At 40.8% G+C, this 15,315-nt stretch overlaps 1 long non-coding RNA gene across 1 annotated transcript in view; it reads right to left on the bottom strand.

The window, feature by feature from the left end:
• The window catches only part of LOC147578962 (uncharacterized), a 115,223-nt gene extending 103,992 nt beyond the window's left edge, over positions 1-11,231 (bottom strand). The window contains exon 1 of the long non-coding RNA XR_015253092.1: positions 11,084-11,231. This is a non-coding gene — a long non-coding RNA (uncharacterized LOC147578962). The remainder of the gene's footprint in view (positions 1-11,083) is intronic.
• Positions 11,232-15,315: the final 4,084 nt, after the last annotated feature.

The following is a 15,315-nucleotide window of genomic DNA, read 5'->3' as shown; positions in this document are numbered from 1 at the left end:
TACTAATCCGGGACTGTGTCTAGCACAGTGCTGGCTTGTGAAATAATTCTATTGCTAGTACTTTTCTACATTTTCCAACATCTTAAATGGGAGCATATGCCTCTCAAAATTTTTAAATTCATTAAAATTGAAAACACTCACTGACTCTCTGAGACATGCATGAAAGTAATCTGTCAGACCACCTTGTGAAGCAGGGGAAGTCCTGACTATCTCACTGCAATAGCCTTGCAGTTCTCCCAGGTAAACTCCTGAGCCAACAGCCACCGCTGACTCTTCATCTGCTGCCTGACATCTATTCTCTTCCCTCCAGACACTTTACCACTTTTCTAGCCCTGAACCACCCAGTATTCTAAGTAAGTACTGTGTTTAAAATCCAACCAATTTCCTCTGGAAATTTAGAACAGACACCAGTTACTTTGGATTCTTTAAACGAGAAAAGACTCCAATTGCTATAGTCAGTCTTTTAAAAAGGAAAGAAACCTCTCTCTTTCGAATCATTACGTATGATGCCACTCCATTCTAAAGGGTCTTAGATAAGTCTTCAATTTTGTGAAGTTTAGAGATTAATAATACCTTGGGGGGGGGGGAAATGCTGAAAGGTAGGCAGGTCTTGTCACAGTAAGAGAAAAGATTCTTTCCTGCTTTGCTGTGATTAGCTACATAAATTGTAGTGCAAATTCCAGAGCTAAATGAATTAGTATGCATCCCACTCAGAGTTCTTTATTTGTTGAAGTAAAATCCTTATAATCTTTGCTTGGGGGAGAAAAAGAGGGTATGTCATTGAGTGAATATGAATTAATCAGTACTTTATGGACAGAACCCATAATTTTAAGGCAGTGAAAAAAGGCGAGGCATTTATCAGGGTTCCACTCAGCAATCTCCCTCTGTCATTGCTAATAAATCTTTTATGAAATAGAGTTTTGCAATCTTTGCAGGAACCTTCCCCCCCTCCAACCACCACCTTTCCTTGGAAGAAAAAAAAAGTTAGCATTCATCTTTAATACTTTTCTCCTCCCTTCCCTATTTGAATTTCCTTTACTCAGAAAATCTCTTTATTTTTAAAGCTTTCTTTCCAAATTTATAAGTTCAAGACTTCTTTCATTGGAGGAAATAATTCATATAGACCTTCTCCCAAGATATTGGAAGACAAAAGCTTAGTTTTAGGTGAGGAACACAATACTTTAATAAGTATCCTATCCTGGACCTGCTAAACAATTAATATTTATAGATGGAGCAATACATTCCACAACAAACTAAAGGAGTTTGGAGATAGATAAGAAGATAATTATACAACATTCCAATTCTAATGCTTTATAATTTTCCTATAACTACTCATAGAAGTAAGATTCTGCCAAATTATAAACAGCCTGCCAATAACCTCACGATGCCCTGATTTAATTAGTATTTTATGCTCCTACTTGAAGGTTAGGTTCATTAGCTGTGAAATACACTACTGGATGTCTGGATTAAGATTTAAAGGGAACCCTAAGTGTGGAGTGGCATGTAGCCACTTTCTAGCCATTTAAACTGGGCAAACGGATGTGTGATCATCCTCCCCGAGGTTGGTAACTTTTTATTTTTAGCCACAAATCCACAGGCCATCTCTCTTGGTTAGGGATGGTGCCTGATGGCCAGTCGGAAGCTTAAAAAGGTACATGACTGAGAAACAAGTTGTTAAGAGGCTATAATGAAGGGTTGGCAGGAGGGGGGTAGGATGCCAGTAATGATTTTGCCATTAAGCTTGCGTTCCATTTTACAGCTTGGATTTATTTATAACAACAGGTGGTGGTATTTGTGGGGAATTGCTTGTTTTTTCATTTGAGAAGGGCAGCTCCATACATCTGCTAGAAGGCGAAACAAAACCTTTTCCAAACACTGTTTCCTAGCTTTCTGCATCACCATTAGGAAGGAAGAATTTGTAGCAAAAGGCCACCCTGCCATTATTTCTTCCTGATGACACTCATTTAGCAGCCATTAAAATGCAAATAGAACTATGATTTTTAGATCACAAAATTAACATTAACGGTTGGATGATTGATTAAAGGTCATGGTGACGGTATAACTTAATTTCTTAGATAATTGTGTTCGGTTTTCTGCAGACTGTTTGGGTTTCTGAATTAATTTTATCTGTTGTTGAACACTGACAGGTGCAGTAATTGGCAGAATCTCCTTTGGGCTCATTTCTTCCCGTGAACCTCACCCCCTTCTCTTCCTCGAAGGCATTACCTAAAACAGAAGACAAGGCCAAACCAGCCAGCGCACGACCAGCAGACTTACGAGTCTGGGCGAGGTCACTGGAGGGGTTATTGCAGAACTGCAAAACCCCAAATAGAATCCCATTCCATGGCTAACGAGTTTTCCCCCTTAAGAACTTCCTGCATCAGGCTCACAGTGGTATAAAATGACCCCTGGCCATCCCCTGGGGCTCAGGCTAGTCTGCTCGGATCCCTGGCTGAAGGATCCCATATCAGACCTGTTTTTCTTTAATGGAGGCAATAAGCCACAGATAGAGGTAATAATAACACCACCAGCTTTTTGTGTCACCTCTATATGTGAGAGTTCAGCCAGTGATCCAATAAACTGAGATGGGAAGAGGCCAGAGATTGGGTCCATCTGCTCAGCTTCTCAAATGTCAAAAAAATAAAAAATATATAAGGTGCTTACCTGGCAGGTTAAATACCTTCCTTGATCCCAATAAATATGGAACTCTGTACTGCAAAGACAGGAATTCACAGGAAAAGCACCATAGCACTGAGAGAATCAAGTTAAACTTTATCATTTTTTTAAATTATTATTATTATTATTATTATTATTATTATTACTATTGCTATTGTTATTGCTTTGGCATTGTCTCTTAATTACTCTTGAAAGTTTCAAAGGACTTTGTTTTATCATGATGGATTGACTCTATTTGGCAAACTTCTGTCCATCAGCTTCTGGATTCTGACTCAAATTAGGTCCTTTCATTCTTGTGAGTTCTTAGACTAAGATTGTGCACACAGTTCATAACTGACAAATCCCACCCTCTGAGAGCTAACAGTCTAGTAGACAGACCTCTGAACATGAAGCAATTAAAGAATAATGCAAAGCACTATGTAAAACAGTTACCAGACATAAGCTCCTCAAGGTCCCAACCATGTCTCATCAGGCTTTACTTCAACACAAGTATTCATTCAACAAATATATCTTGAGCACCTACTATATGCCAGGTTCTGTTCTAGGGTCTAGGGATAGTCTAATAAAGAGGACAGACAATGCCTTCAGAACATAACTTAAAGCCTCTGATGAAGTACAGGAAAGGGAGAAGAAGCAATGAACAAAAATTAAAAGTGGGCTAAGGGCTACAAAAGGGAAAGGAAAGAGTAAATAAGCACTATGAGCACTTATAGTAGGCTTTGTATTCCCAGAGCCTTTCACAGGGCATACTAGGTCCTAAATTAATGCTTGGTGAAGCCATCAATCTCTTTATTAATGAGTCAATAAGAGGATATAAGGATATAATTCTGGGGAGTCATAGAACAGTCCATGGGAAAAAAGGGGACCTACAGGCCACCATACTGGCCATTGTCAGTGCCCCAAACACAACATACCTCCCCTACCCCAGAGCCTTCATACGTGCCACTTTTACTGTGTGACACCCCCTTTCTTTATGCCTAGTTAATGTCCACTTGTATATCAAACTTCAGCCCAAAGGCCAGGAACACAGGGAAGGCATCCCTGATCTCCCCTTCCCTTTCCCAACTCCAGATCCGGTCCAGGGCCTGGATATAGAGGCCCAGTCAAATGTCCAGGTGCAGGTTCCCACAGACTCTACCACTCCAACCCCCTACCACACCCCTTGGGTAGTGGCCCACATTACACAATTTATACTCATTTGAATGATTATGTGATGGACATCTCTCTCCCCGCTCCAAACTCTAGGCTCTAGGCCTTCAGTAAACAGTTGTTAAATGCATAGATGGAGTTTGCTGTGTTGGGTCTTGAAAAGTGGCAAGTATCTGAACAGGCAAGGAAGAGGAAGAGCAAGCACAGAAGGTGGGAAGAGTGCACAGTAGGCCCCCCGGGGCTGCACAGGGTGGATGCCAAATATTTCACCAGCTGTCCAGACTGGGCTCCGACCATGCAGAGCAGATGGTGCTGAGGCTGGTGTCTCCCTGCATTGCCAGGTGCTAACCCTTTCCTTCCTGGGATGTGGAAGGGTGGGTGGGTCCCAGGCAAAGGTGCACCTGAGAGAGTAGGAGGGCTCCTCAGGGCAGCAGCTACCTACCAACATTTTAGCAAGCTGAAGATTCCATCTGAGAGCACCAGCTGACAGAGCAATTTCAGAGATGGAACGTGCCCCCTGGGGAGAGGGGGTGGCTATTCCTATTTGGTTAGACAGGGAGATAAGCTAATGTATGAGAAATCTTAAAACTCCGGCATAGGCTTTTGATCTCATTGTGGGCTACATAAGAAATCACTGCGGACCACTAAGAAAGGGAGGAATGATGAAAGGCGTATTTTTAGAAGGAAAGATTTCAAAGTTCAGGCCAGATGCTGTGCTAGGCGCCATTTAACTAAAAGGTAATACACAGACATTAGGCTTTACCCAAATTAAGTTTCCCATTTCATAATGCTCAGCGCTGATCCTGAATTCCCTGAAGAGTTAGTCCCCATATTCAACTTCAATGAGGCTGGCTTTGGTGGTTTCCTCTTCCGGTCTCTGAGCTCCCAAAAGACAATTCCTTACATCCTTAGTGATGAGGATGGTGTCTAGCCCTTGGTAAATGCTTGTTCAGGGGATAAATGAGTGAATGGCTTTATTCAAAATAAAAGCATAAAAAGTAGCCCCCAAGTCTGTGCTATCATGCAAATCCTCTCTCTCCCCTCCAACTTTCTCAAACAGGTTTTCCCAACTAAAGAGTATCTTTCATCAGCTTTGCCAAAACCAAAGACAGTCTAAATGTTCCCCTTCCTTGCCTGCAGTCTAATAGAGCCCCAACGCTGGGTGCAATTGCCTGCACCTCTCTGAATCCAACCCAGTCCCCCTTCTTGGCAATCACTGACTTGGTAAGCTGTATTTCATGAAGTTAACCAGGCTTATTACGGAGAACATATTTCCAGGAAGAGAGATGTTAATTTCTTCCTCATACAAAGAACAAAAATCAATATCGTAAATCCAGGAAATCTCCCCTAAATGTCTCCCCCATCATCACTCTCTCTTGTGCTCTGTGTAAATACCATCATGACAGGTTAGCTATATTTTCTACTCAGGCAATGTGATATTGAGGTGACAGCAGGACCAGTCATGCTGCTGAAGTAAGGAGTATCGGCTGGGAAGTTATTCCTCGAGGTATTTTGTGACATTGGAATTCCGTCAAATGGAGCTAAATGTACATTTATCTTTCAAACAAGCCTCAGTTCCAATCCTCAACCTGCTTAGAACACACTGAGCTTGGATGGTGACCTATAGATTTTCTACATGAGTTAAAGGTGAATGAAAAAGGAAGCAGTTTTCTATGGCATGTTTGCATCTCAATAGCTGCATTTACTCGAATGTGTAATAAACACCAACTGCACACATTGTACGAGTGAGACATAAAAAGTGGGGACACTAGCACCAATTATGCAGGAATTGACAGTCTAAGTAAGCAAACAGAGTTTAAACTAGGACTTATGGTTAATTTTAATACACATACACATCATACCCTAGTAAATCCCTGTGCAGAAATGTGAAATCTCCAAGTAATGTTCTTCCTACCACCTTTTGGGGGTCCCTTAACCTCATGCAGCCCCAGAGGGAGGAGACACAGCATCATCTTAGGAGTAAACAAGAATCTAATTTTAGAAATCCTCCAAGATGTTGACCTTTGTGTAGGGAACTGTCAGCCTAAGACCCAGGGTCTTAGATGGGTTATTATAAATTAAAATCTAATACTCCTTCCTTCTCTCTGGATCTATAATGCCCCATTCAATCAGCAATGTCCAGCTTACATGTGCAATTCAGCTCCAAGAGGTAGACAGCAAAACCTAGTGACTTCAACATCCCAAGGGCATAGGCAAAATTAATTAAGGCATTGCTGCTGAATATTAGCCCTCCTTGAGTCCTCCCTCCCAGGTTTATTTCTAATTATCTCCCATTGAGTCATGTCCCCAGTGAGTCAAAATTTTTATTAGATTTTTAGGAGCTGATCTCCTGACAGCTTCAAAGGATTTTTATATTTTAGCATAGTTGATTCCCTCTAATATGCTTCTATCTCTTAACTAATCTCTGTCCTGAATCATATTATAAAACCATAGAGTGGAAAGAGTCCTTTGAGGTCACCTAGCCCAATTCCATCTGATTATAGACAAGGAAACTGAGGCCTAAGGAAGTTTAGCATCTTGAATAATATGAGTAAGTTAGCACTGCAAAAACTTGATGCTACAGAGACCTACTGTTAGGTCCTATCAAGACCAAACTGGAAATGGTCCTACAATAAAGGCCTGCATATTTTGGCTTTGAGGTTATCCCATCAAAAGGTCATTCTATATTCCAAATACCTACACAAAGTCCCCTCGTCAACAAGCCAGTCCATGCATTCTGAGCTTTTAACCAGTATTTCAGTTCTGCCTCTTTAATGTGGATAGACAAGCAGCCATCATACATAGGAATAAAGATTCCACCATGAGAGACATGAAAGCAAACTAAAAACAAACAAAAGAAAAGGAATCTACAGACAACAGAAAATCCAGAAAACAGAAGAAAATCTCTAAAACAATGTATCCTCAGAGCCATATTTTATACATAAAATATGATGCCATGAAAGTGAATTTATTAAAGAACAAGGAGTTCTTAGATATTAAAAGTATGAAAGCAAATTTAAAAACTTAATAAACAAGCCAAAAAGACTCACAGAAAGTAAAATAAAAAGATAAAGAGAGGAAAAGCCGGCCAAAAATATTATAAGAATGCTATGGAGATTAATCCAGAAAATCTACCCTGCAACCAACAGGAGTTCCAGAAGTCCAGTATAGAGAAAATTAAGGGAAGGAAACTATCAGAGGCATAAAACAAGACTATTTCCCATGACTGCAAGATGGAAGTCTGCCTCAAAGAACAGACTCATAACTATAGACAGAAAACCAATGGTTACCAATGAGGGCATAGATGGGGGATGGGGGAATTAGGCAATTAAGGAGGGTACTTGTGATGAGCACCAGACGATGTGTGGAAGTGATGAATCACTATATTGTACACCTGAAACTAATATTATACTATATGTTAACTAACTGGAATTTAAATTTAAATTAAAAAAAACACAACATGGAAAAATAGCAGATAGATGTCTGCCTAAGAGAGCTTCCTGAATGCCCAACACCATGGTACAGCTGTGTGAAATTTCGAAGGCCAGGGATAAAGAGGAGATCTGGAGAGCTTTTGAGAAGAGAAGGAGAGTTTTCATCAAAGGACCAGGAATCAGGATGGCTTTGGATTCGTAGACATTGGAAATAAAAGAATAATGGAGCAATGCCTCCAAAACTCTGAGAGAAGACTATTTGAAACCAAACTTTCTATACCAACCAAGTGGTGAATCAAATGTAAGGATGGAATATTGACAACTGCACACAAGCAAGGTTCAGAGCATGCATCTCTGATGCACTGTTTCTTAGGAAATTACTGAAGTTTTGGGCTCCTCCAAAAGGACAGAGATAAAAACAAGAAAGAGGAAAATGTGGCATTCAGTAAGAGATCCAACAGAGGAGAGTAGTAAAGGGAAAGCTGTGAAGCAGGCCATGGGAGGAAATAGCTGGACAAAAGATGAAGAAGGAAGGTGTCCAGGAGGAAAAAGGAATGAATGGATAGATTCCTTGTTGATTTGAGAAAGAAGAGGTATTCGGGCCATTTTTCTCTTTCCCCACACTACTAGATTTTGTTGGGGCTGCAATCTGTCCGGTTCCCAAGAGGGACTGGGATTGGCCTAAATCAATCGGGGAGTCCTATACCCAAGTTCCAATGGTTTGTCTAATTTATCAGACATGTGACCAGTTCTGGCCTATGAGATATTAAGCAACAGGCATCAGGGGAATTCTAAGAAAGAATTTGTACCCTAGTAAAAGAGAGCAAAGGGCAAAGGCTCAGTTTGAGCTCCTGCCATCTTCCTTTCTGCTCCAACCTGTGTGGTATAAGGACACGCTCTTCAGAGCTGCAGCAGCGGTCTTCGGACACCCAAGACATACAGCTAACATGCTCAGGTTGGCAGAAGAGAAAAACAAGAAGAGCCGGGTTCAAATCTGCTTCTATACCTACCCTCGAGCCCTCTACTGCCATGATTCTTATTATGTGAGATAATTACATGTCTTTGTTATGTAAGCTACTGTTTGTTGGTGCTCTGTTACTGGAGGCCAGAAACATCTTAGCTGGTATGGAAAATATCGTGAGCAATCTTTAGCAGATGTCAGAACACTTGTTTGAAAAAACTAACAATACGTTAGTTGAAATCTGAGCAAATTAAAAATGAGACAACCATTTACAAGGAATAGCCAATAAACATAAAAAGATGCTCAGCCTCATAAGTAAAAGGGAAATATAAATTGAAATCACATTTACATACCATTTTATGCCAATGAGGTTAGAAAAAAAAAAAATAAAAATAAATAAAATAAAAGTCTGACAATTCTGGGGCACCTGGGTGGCTTAGTCGGTGGAGCATCCAACTTCGGCTTAGGTCATGATCTCCCTTGCTCTCTGCCCCTCCCCCACTCATCTCTGTCTCTGTCTCTGTCTCTCTCACACAAAGTAAATAAACATTAAAAAAATTTTTTGTAAGTCTGACAATTCCAAGAAAACATTCATACAGTGCTGGAGGGCATTTAATTATTTCAGGCATTTTGAAGAACAATTTTACACCTAGTAAAACTACCAATGCATATTATATACTAAAACCATATTTAGAAAACTCTTCCACGTATGCCCAAGAAGATAATTAAGAGAATGTTCACTGCAGCACTGTTTATAGTGACAAAAAATGGATAAAAATATAATTTGGTTTATCAGTAGGAAAATGGATTTATATATTGTGTGGTATAGTCATGCAATAAAATACCACATATTAGTTTTAAAAGCCAGAGTTACATGTATCAACATGGATAAATCTCAAAAGTGAGTGTTGGGGAGAAAAGTACACACAAAAGGCTAATCACAGAATTATGCCATTTATATCAAATTTTAAAACACAGCAAAATAATATACCATTTAGGAATGCATACATATATAATAGAAGTAAAAAAATAATTCATGCATGGACAAACATCAACTTCAGTATCGTGGTTATTCTAAAGTTATAAGGAGAGAAGAGCAAGAATGACTTGGGGAAGACAAACCCAAAGGGTTTCAACTGTACCTGTAATGCTTTGTTTTAGGCCTGAAACAAATGTGGCAAAATGTTAGGTTATGACTAAGAGAGATAATAGGCAACTGGGTGTTCATGATGTGTTTTTCTATTTCCATTTGCTTAAAATTTTCATAATGTAATCGTAGTGCCCTAAGTGGCTCAGCAATCTCTCCATAGTCAAAGAAATGTCAAAACAGATGATTGAATTACCTGACTTTGTCATACGAAAATATTAATAGAAGAGAAAATAGAAGGCATGAGAATTCTAGCAGAAAATAAACAGAAAATGTTCACAATTTTAAAAGGAAGGAAAATATTAAGCTTATTATTTAGAAATAAAAACAGTCAATACCAAAAGTTTTCAAAGTTGAAGTGATTGGCTCTGGCAACTCAATAAGGAGAGTTTTGGGGGAGGGAAAGTTCTTGTTATGAACAAATGACTGATGACAAGTATGCGTTATTCTAGTTCTCCAACAGGAGATGGATTCAGTGATTTTAATGTCATTTGCTGTCAAAATTATCTGATACGGTTATAAGGAGAAAGGATGTATTATGTATTATGAGCACTTTTGGAATGGGGTAGTGATAACCAGGACCCCTGAAGTGTTTTCTAAGATAAATTTAGTCTGTTTTATCTCTCCCTGAAGGGGAGATAAATGAAAAAGGAAGAGAAGGTTTCACCAAGAAGGCAAGTTAGAAACAGATATCCCAAAGAGAGGCAAAGTGGATTCAGTAAACTGTTGCTGGCTTTCAACTGGGCAGGACAAGAGTCAGGAGTGAGGGTGAACAACAAGAACAGTATTTCCAGTATTTCTAGTCACTTCAAGGACAAATATCAGGTACCAGAGAATGCCAAGATTTCTCAAGATACAGGAATTGGGGACTTGAAAACTCTTCCAAATGGCTTCTTCTCCCAGCATGGTTTTTACTGAGCTATTCATATATGCAATATATCTCTTCCCCCCAACCCCACATAATCTCAAAGGCATTGCTTGGCCCATGCTCCTACTTCAATAGTCCTAACACAAGCAACACATTGCTTTCCATTATGAAGAACAGCTAAACTAGATGGTTTGGCTTCTACCACTTACTAGCTCTGTGACACTGGGCAGGTATTCATCCCCTCTGTGCCTCAGTCTCCTCAACTTTAAAATGGGTATAATATGGGTACCTACCTCATAAACTAATGTGCTTATCAAAGGGCTTGGTACATAGTAATCATTCAATGAATCTCAACTGTAATTATTATTAGATTTGGATAACAGGCCTCAAAAAAAGACATATATCACCATTGACACACTCAGAGGAAAGCAAGCAGGTTGGTAAAGGAAAATAAAATAAACTCAAGTGAGAAACACTAGAAGGAAACTAACATGCTATCATGGCTTGCTTAGTTGAATCCTTGGTGCCAAGAAGTAAATTGTTTTGGAGAGTAAAGAAAAGTTCTAATAAGTAGCATAGTTTAAGCAGACACTCTCTTCCAGGTGTTATGGAAAACATTCTGTGGCAAATTCTATTAGTTTCTATTATAGTTACCATTACTAGTTAAAAAATGCCCCCAGAACTTAGTAGTTTGAAACAATAACCATTAAATTATGTTTCTAGATTCTGTGAGTCAGGAATTTGGACTGCATGACAAGAATAGCTTGCCTCTGTGCACAACTCCAGAGCCTCAGCTAGGAACACCCAACGGTGGGGGACTGGAATTATCTAAAGGCTCATTCACTCACCTGTCGGGACCTGAGCCGGGATAACTAGAAGATTAGGACTGCCGACCAACCATCCACATATGGTTTCCCTGTGTGGCTTGCTTTCTCACAACATGGCAGCCCCAAGGGAGTCCCTCTTCTTACAAGGCATCTCCACACTCTAGACGCAGGTGTTCTAGGAAACAAGGTAGAAGATGCATGGTCTTTTATGACTCAGCCTCATAAGTCACACGGCATCACTTCTAACATACTCTAATGGTTACAAATGGGATTTGAGGGGAAGGAACATAGATCTTACTTCCAAAAGGGAGGCATGTCAATGAATTTATGGACATGCTTTAAAAACCACATAGTTTCCTATCTAATGTTAACCCCCTATTTCGACCTTGCCATAATGGACTGTGTCCCCCAAAATCCATATGTTGAAATCCTAGTCCTTAGTATGATGGTATTAGGAAGCGGGGTCTCTGGGTCATGGGGTATAGCACTCATGAATAGGAGTAGTTCCCTTATAAAAGGAACCTCAGAGAGCTCTCTTGCCTCTTTCTGGACTGTATGGACATGGCAAAAAGACAGCCATCTATGAACCACTAGCAGGCCTCATCAAACACTGGATCTACTCGTGCCTTGATCTTGGACTTTCCAGTCCTGAGAACTAAGAAATAAATATTTGTTGATTTAAAACCACCTAGCCTACAGTACCTTATTATACCAGAACACCTACCAAAACAAAACTGCAATTTGGTTCAGAGCAGCAACGCACCCAGCCCAAGGTGATGAATCATAACAATCCTATTCTCTTTGACAGTGATTTGTTATGCCAGCTCTGACCCAGCTCTGGCCAATAAGACATAGGATAACTCTGCTGGGAGGCTTCTAGGAAGTGTTTTGCTTTCCTGATGAAAGAGTCAGACTTGGCCGTTAATGACACTTCCCTTTTTATTCTTTCTTTAAATGCACATATAATGTTTGGAGCTATGGCAATGATCGTATGACCATGTGGCAAGAAACATGAGAATTAAAAGTCAATAAGCTAAGAATAACAGGGAAGAAGATATAAAGAACTTGGATCCTTGATTGCATCAATGAGCAGCTGAACAAATGCCAGCAGCCAGTCCTTGTTACACAGAAAGTAGAAACTTCAGTAGTTTAAGCCAATTTTAGTCAGGTCTCTTTTACGTACAGCTGGAAGCATTCCTAGTCCATACAAACCCATAATTTCATTTAATTCTTATAGTAAATTCATTAGGCATTATTGATTTAGGCTTTATTATCCCCATTTTACAGGTTGGAACTTGAATATCACTTTTCCGAGGTCACAGAGCCTCGGATTTGAATCCAAAGATAATTGCAAAGCCCAAAGTTTTTCCTCTACTCCCCTGCTACTCACAGTGTGGTGCTTAAACCATGAGGACAAGCATCACTTGAGTGCTTATTGGAGATGCAGAATTTCTGACCCCATGGAGATCTGCCAGATCAAAATGTGCAATGTAACAATATCCACAGGTCTTATCCAAATGGCCCAAGGGGAAAGAATGAAGATCACTGGTTGAAACCTACAGGAGGTCAGATTTCAGCTCAAAGAAAATGAGAAACGTTTAAATAATTTAAACTACCATGGGGCGCCTGGGTGGCTCAGTCGGCTAAGCATCCGACTCTTGATTTCGGCTCAGGTCATGATCTCACGGTTCATGAGACAACCCAGCTGGGAGCAGAGGAAGAGCACAGAGGCTGGGCATCTGTTGAACCTGGGACTGCAGGCAGGTAGGGAAGGGACCTCAGGGTCATGGTTATCAGTGGCCCAGGAAGCAAAATTTGTGCAGTACCCTTATGCTCAAGTAGATACCACTTGCCATTGGGTTTGAAGCTTCCCTCGGCTTCCCCTGCAGTTTTTTCACCCCTGACTGAGCCCCAGGCAAAAGCTACAAACTCAAGGCAGATTTGGAAGCGTATACATGTAACCACATTCTCACCCTTTTGAATTTAATTCCACAGTATAATTAAACACATATACTGCACATGCACAGCTATAATACAAGCTGTCGGTTCAATTTGGAAGTGTGCATTAAACAAATCCAAGTGAGGAACAACAATCTCTGAGCCTGAGGCCTGGGGGGGTGGGGGGAGGAGCCTGCCCCATAAAATGAACATTTCATGGGACATACTGCCATCCAGTGGCCACCAGGTAAATTGTCAATACCAGGAAGCACAAGGAAGCCAGTGTTTGAGGGTCCTTGGATCCCTGGCGCCTGGCAAATGTTCCCAAATGTTTTGGAGTAAAGTGAAGTGAAGTGGATAAGCACAGCATGGATAGGGTTATGCTGGGACAATGACCAGTATTTGATGACCTATTCCTGAACCAAGGAAAGCACAGTATATTTTAGACCAAAGGGAAAGATCCTCCCTGCAGCTAGCATCAAAGAAAAGGAGAGAGTTTTGCCAGAAAAGATCTTTTAAAAGTTAGGCCTCGGCTAAAATGCTAATCAGATGTGGTCTATCAGGACTACAGTATAAATCCTGTTCCTGACACTTTACAAATATATATGTAGTAAATAATTAAAGAAAGAAATATTGAAGACACCTGAGTGGCTCAGTCACTAAGCATCTGACTTCGGCCCAGGTCATGATGTCATGGCTCATGAGTTTGAGTTCCACATCTGGTGAGCACAAGCCCCACCTCAGGTGAGCAAGAGCCCTGCTTCAAGTGAGCCCCGCTTCTCTACCTCTCCCTCCCTCCCTCTCTCTCTCTCCCTCTTCTCCTCCTGGGATTCTCTCTCTCCCCACCCCCTCGTTCACTTGCACTCTCAGAAAGAAAGAAAGAAAGAAAGAAAGAAAGAAAGAAAGAAAGAAAGAAAGAAAGACTCACATACAAACAAAATATGAACTCAGACCCTTAATAAACAGATCAAAACAGAAGTAAGTTTTCCTAACTACCACCATCAGTCTCAGGAGCCCTGTCCTTAATGTCCAACTGCACCCGACATCCTAGTCCCTTTCTAGATACTTCCACATAATGTAGTAAGGGTGGAATTAAAGGCCTCTGTCTGCTGTGGGCTGTGAATTTTCACAGGAGGCTTTTGATGCTATGTGCCTAGACCATGCCCATCACTTAATAGATAAGAGAGGAAAAGAGGGTAGAAAGGAATGGGGGGAGAGAGGAAGGAAGGCATCATTACCGTAGTACTGATATAAATTTCAACAGAAACCTTTCTTTTGTCTGCTTTGGCAGGCCTGTGGCCTCTTGAACAGAGCTTCTACAATTATCCTGAGGCTTTGGAGCCCTTGAAGTAACAAGATTTACATCCTCTCCAAGTCCTAATGCTATGGACTGAATATTTGTATACTCCCAAAATTCGTATGTTGAAACACTGTTTCTCAATGTGATGATATTTGGAGATGGGACCTTTGAGAGGTGATTAGGTCATAAGAGTGGAGCCTTCATGAATGGGATTAGTGCCCTCATAAGAAAAGGAATGAACTCTCTCTCTTTCTCTCTCTCTCTCTCTCTCTCTCTCTCCTCCCCCTCTTCCCACCTGCACCACGTGAGGACACAGCAAGAAGGTGGCCATCTGCAAACCTGGAAGAAGGTCCTCACCAGGAAATGAATCATCTGGCACCTTGATCTTGGACTTCCAGCCTCCAGAACTATAAGACACAAATTTCTTGTTTAAGCCACCTACCCTATAATATTTTTATTATAGCAGCTTCAAAGAGATCCCCACTTTTTCCTTTGCTTTGTTTTTGTTTAATTTGTTCTAGTTTTCTGTTTTTAGGTAGCTTCAAAATGTGGAATAATAATGCTTAAAGTGCTTTACACTTTACAAACATCTAATGTGGGATTAATAAGACAAGGGTGCCATTTTACAGGTGTGGAAACCGAGACCCCTCCACTAGATCACACCACCTTCACACCTAGAAAATTTTACAAATTTCAACAGAGAGGTTGTTCTAGGCTCTGATCTGAGAATGATTTTCAAGGTGTTTCGTCTTTGCCGTTTAACAGTCTGCCCATGGAAGCGAGCATTGGCCTTGGCAGCTACAACCAGCCTCTCATGGAGGCTATAGTGTGGACAGTGTCTCCCGCTCGGGCTCGGCCTCTCCGCACCTCACAGACCCACTTGGCCGCTGCCGAGTCATCCTTCCTAACCCACTTCTCCCTGTGGCATCTACACTCAGAAAAAGCCCTTCGAAAGCCATTTAAAGCTTTTTCTAAACTTCATCCCATCACGGCCATATAGAAAATGATTTACCAG

Source organism: Puma concolor, chromosome B4, assembly GCF_028749965.1.
Source record: "Puma concolor isolate L17-30 chromosome B4, mPumCon1.1.hap2, whole genome shotgun sequence".
Lineage (NCBI taxonomy): Eukaryota > Metazoa > Chordata > Mammalia > Carnivora > Felidae > Puma > Puma concolor.
This window is presented reverse-complemented; position numbering and strand designations above follow the sequence as displayed.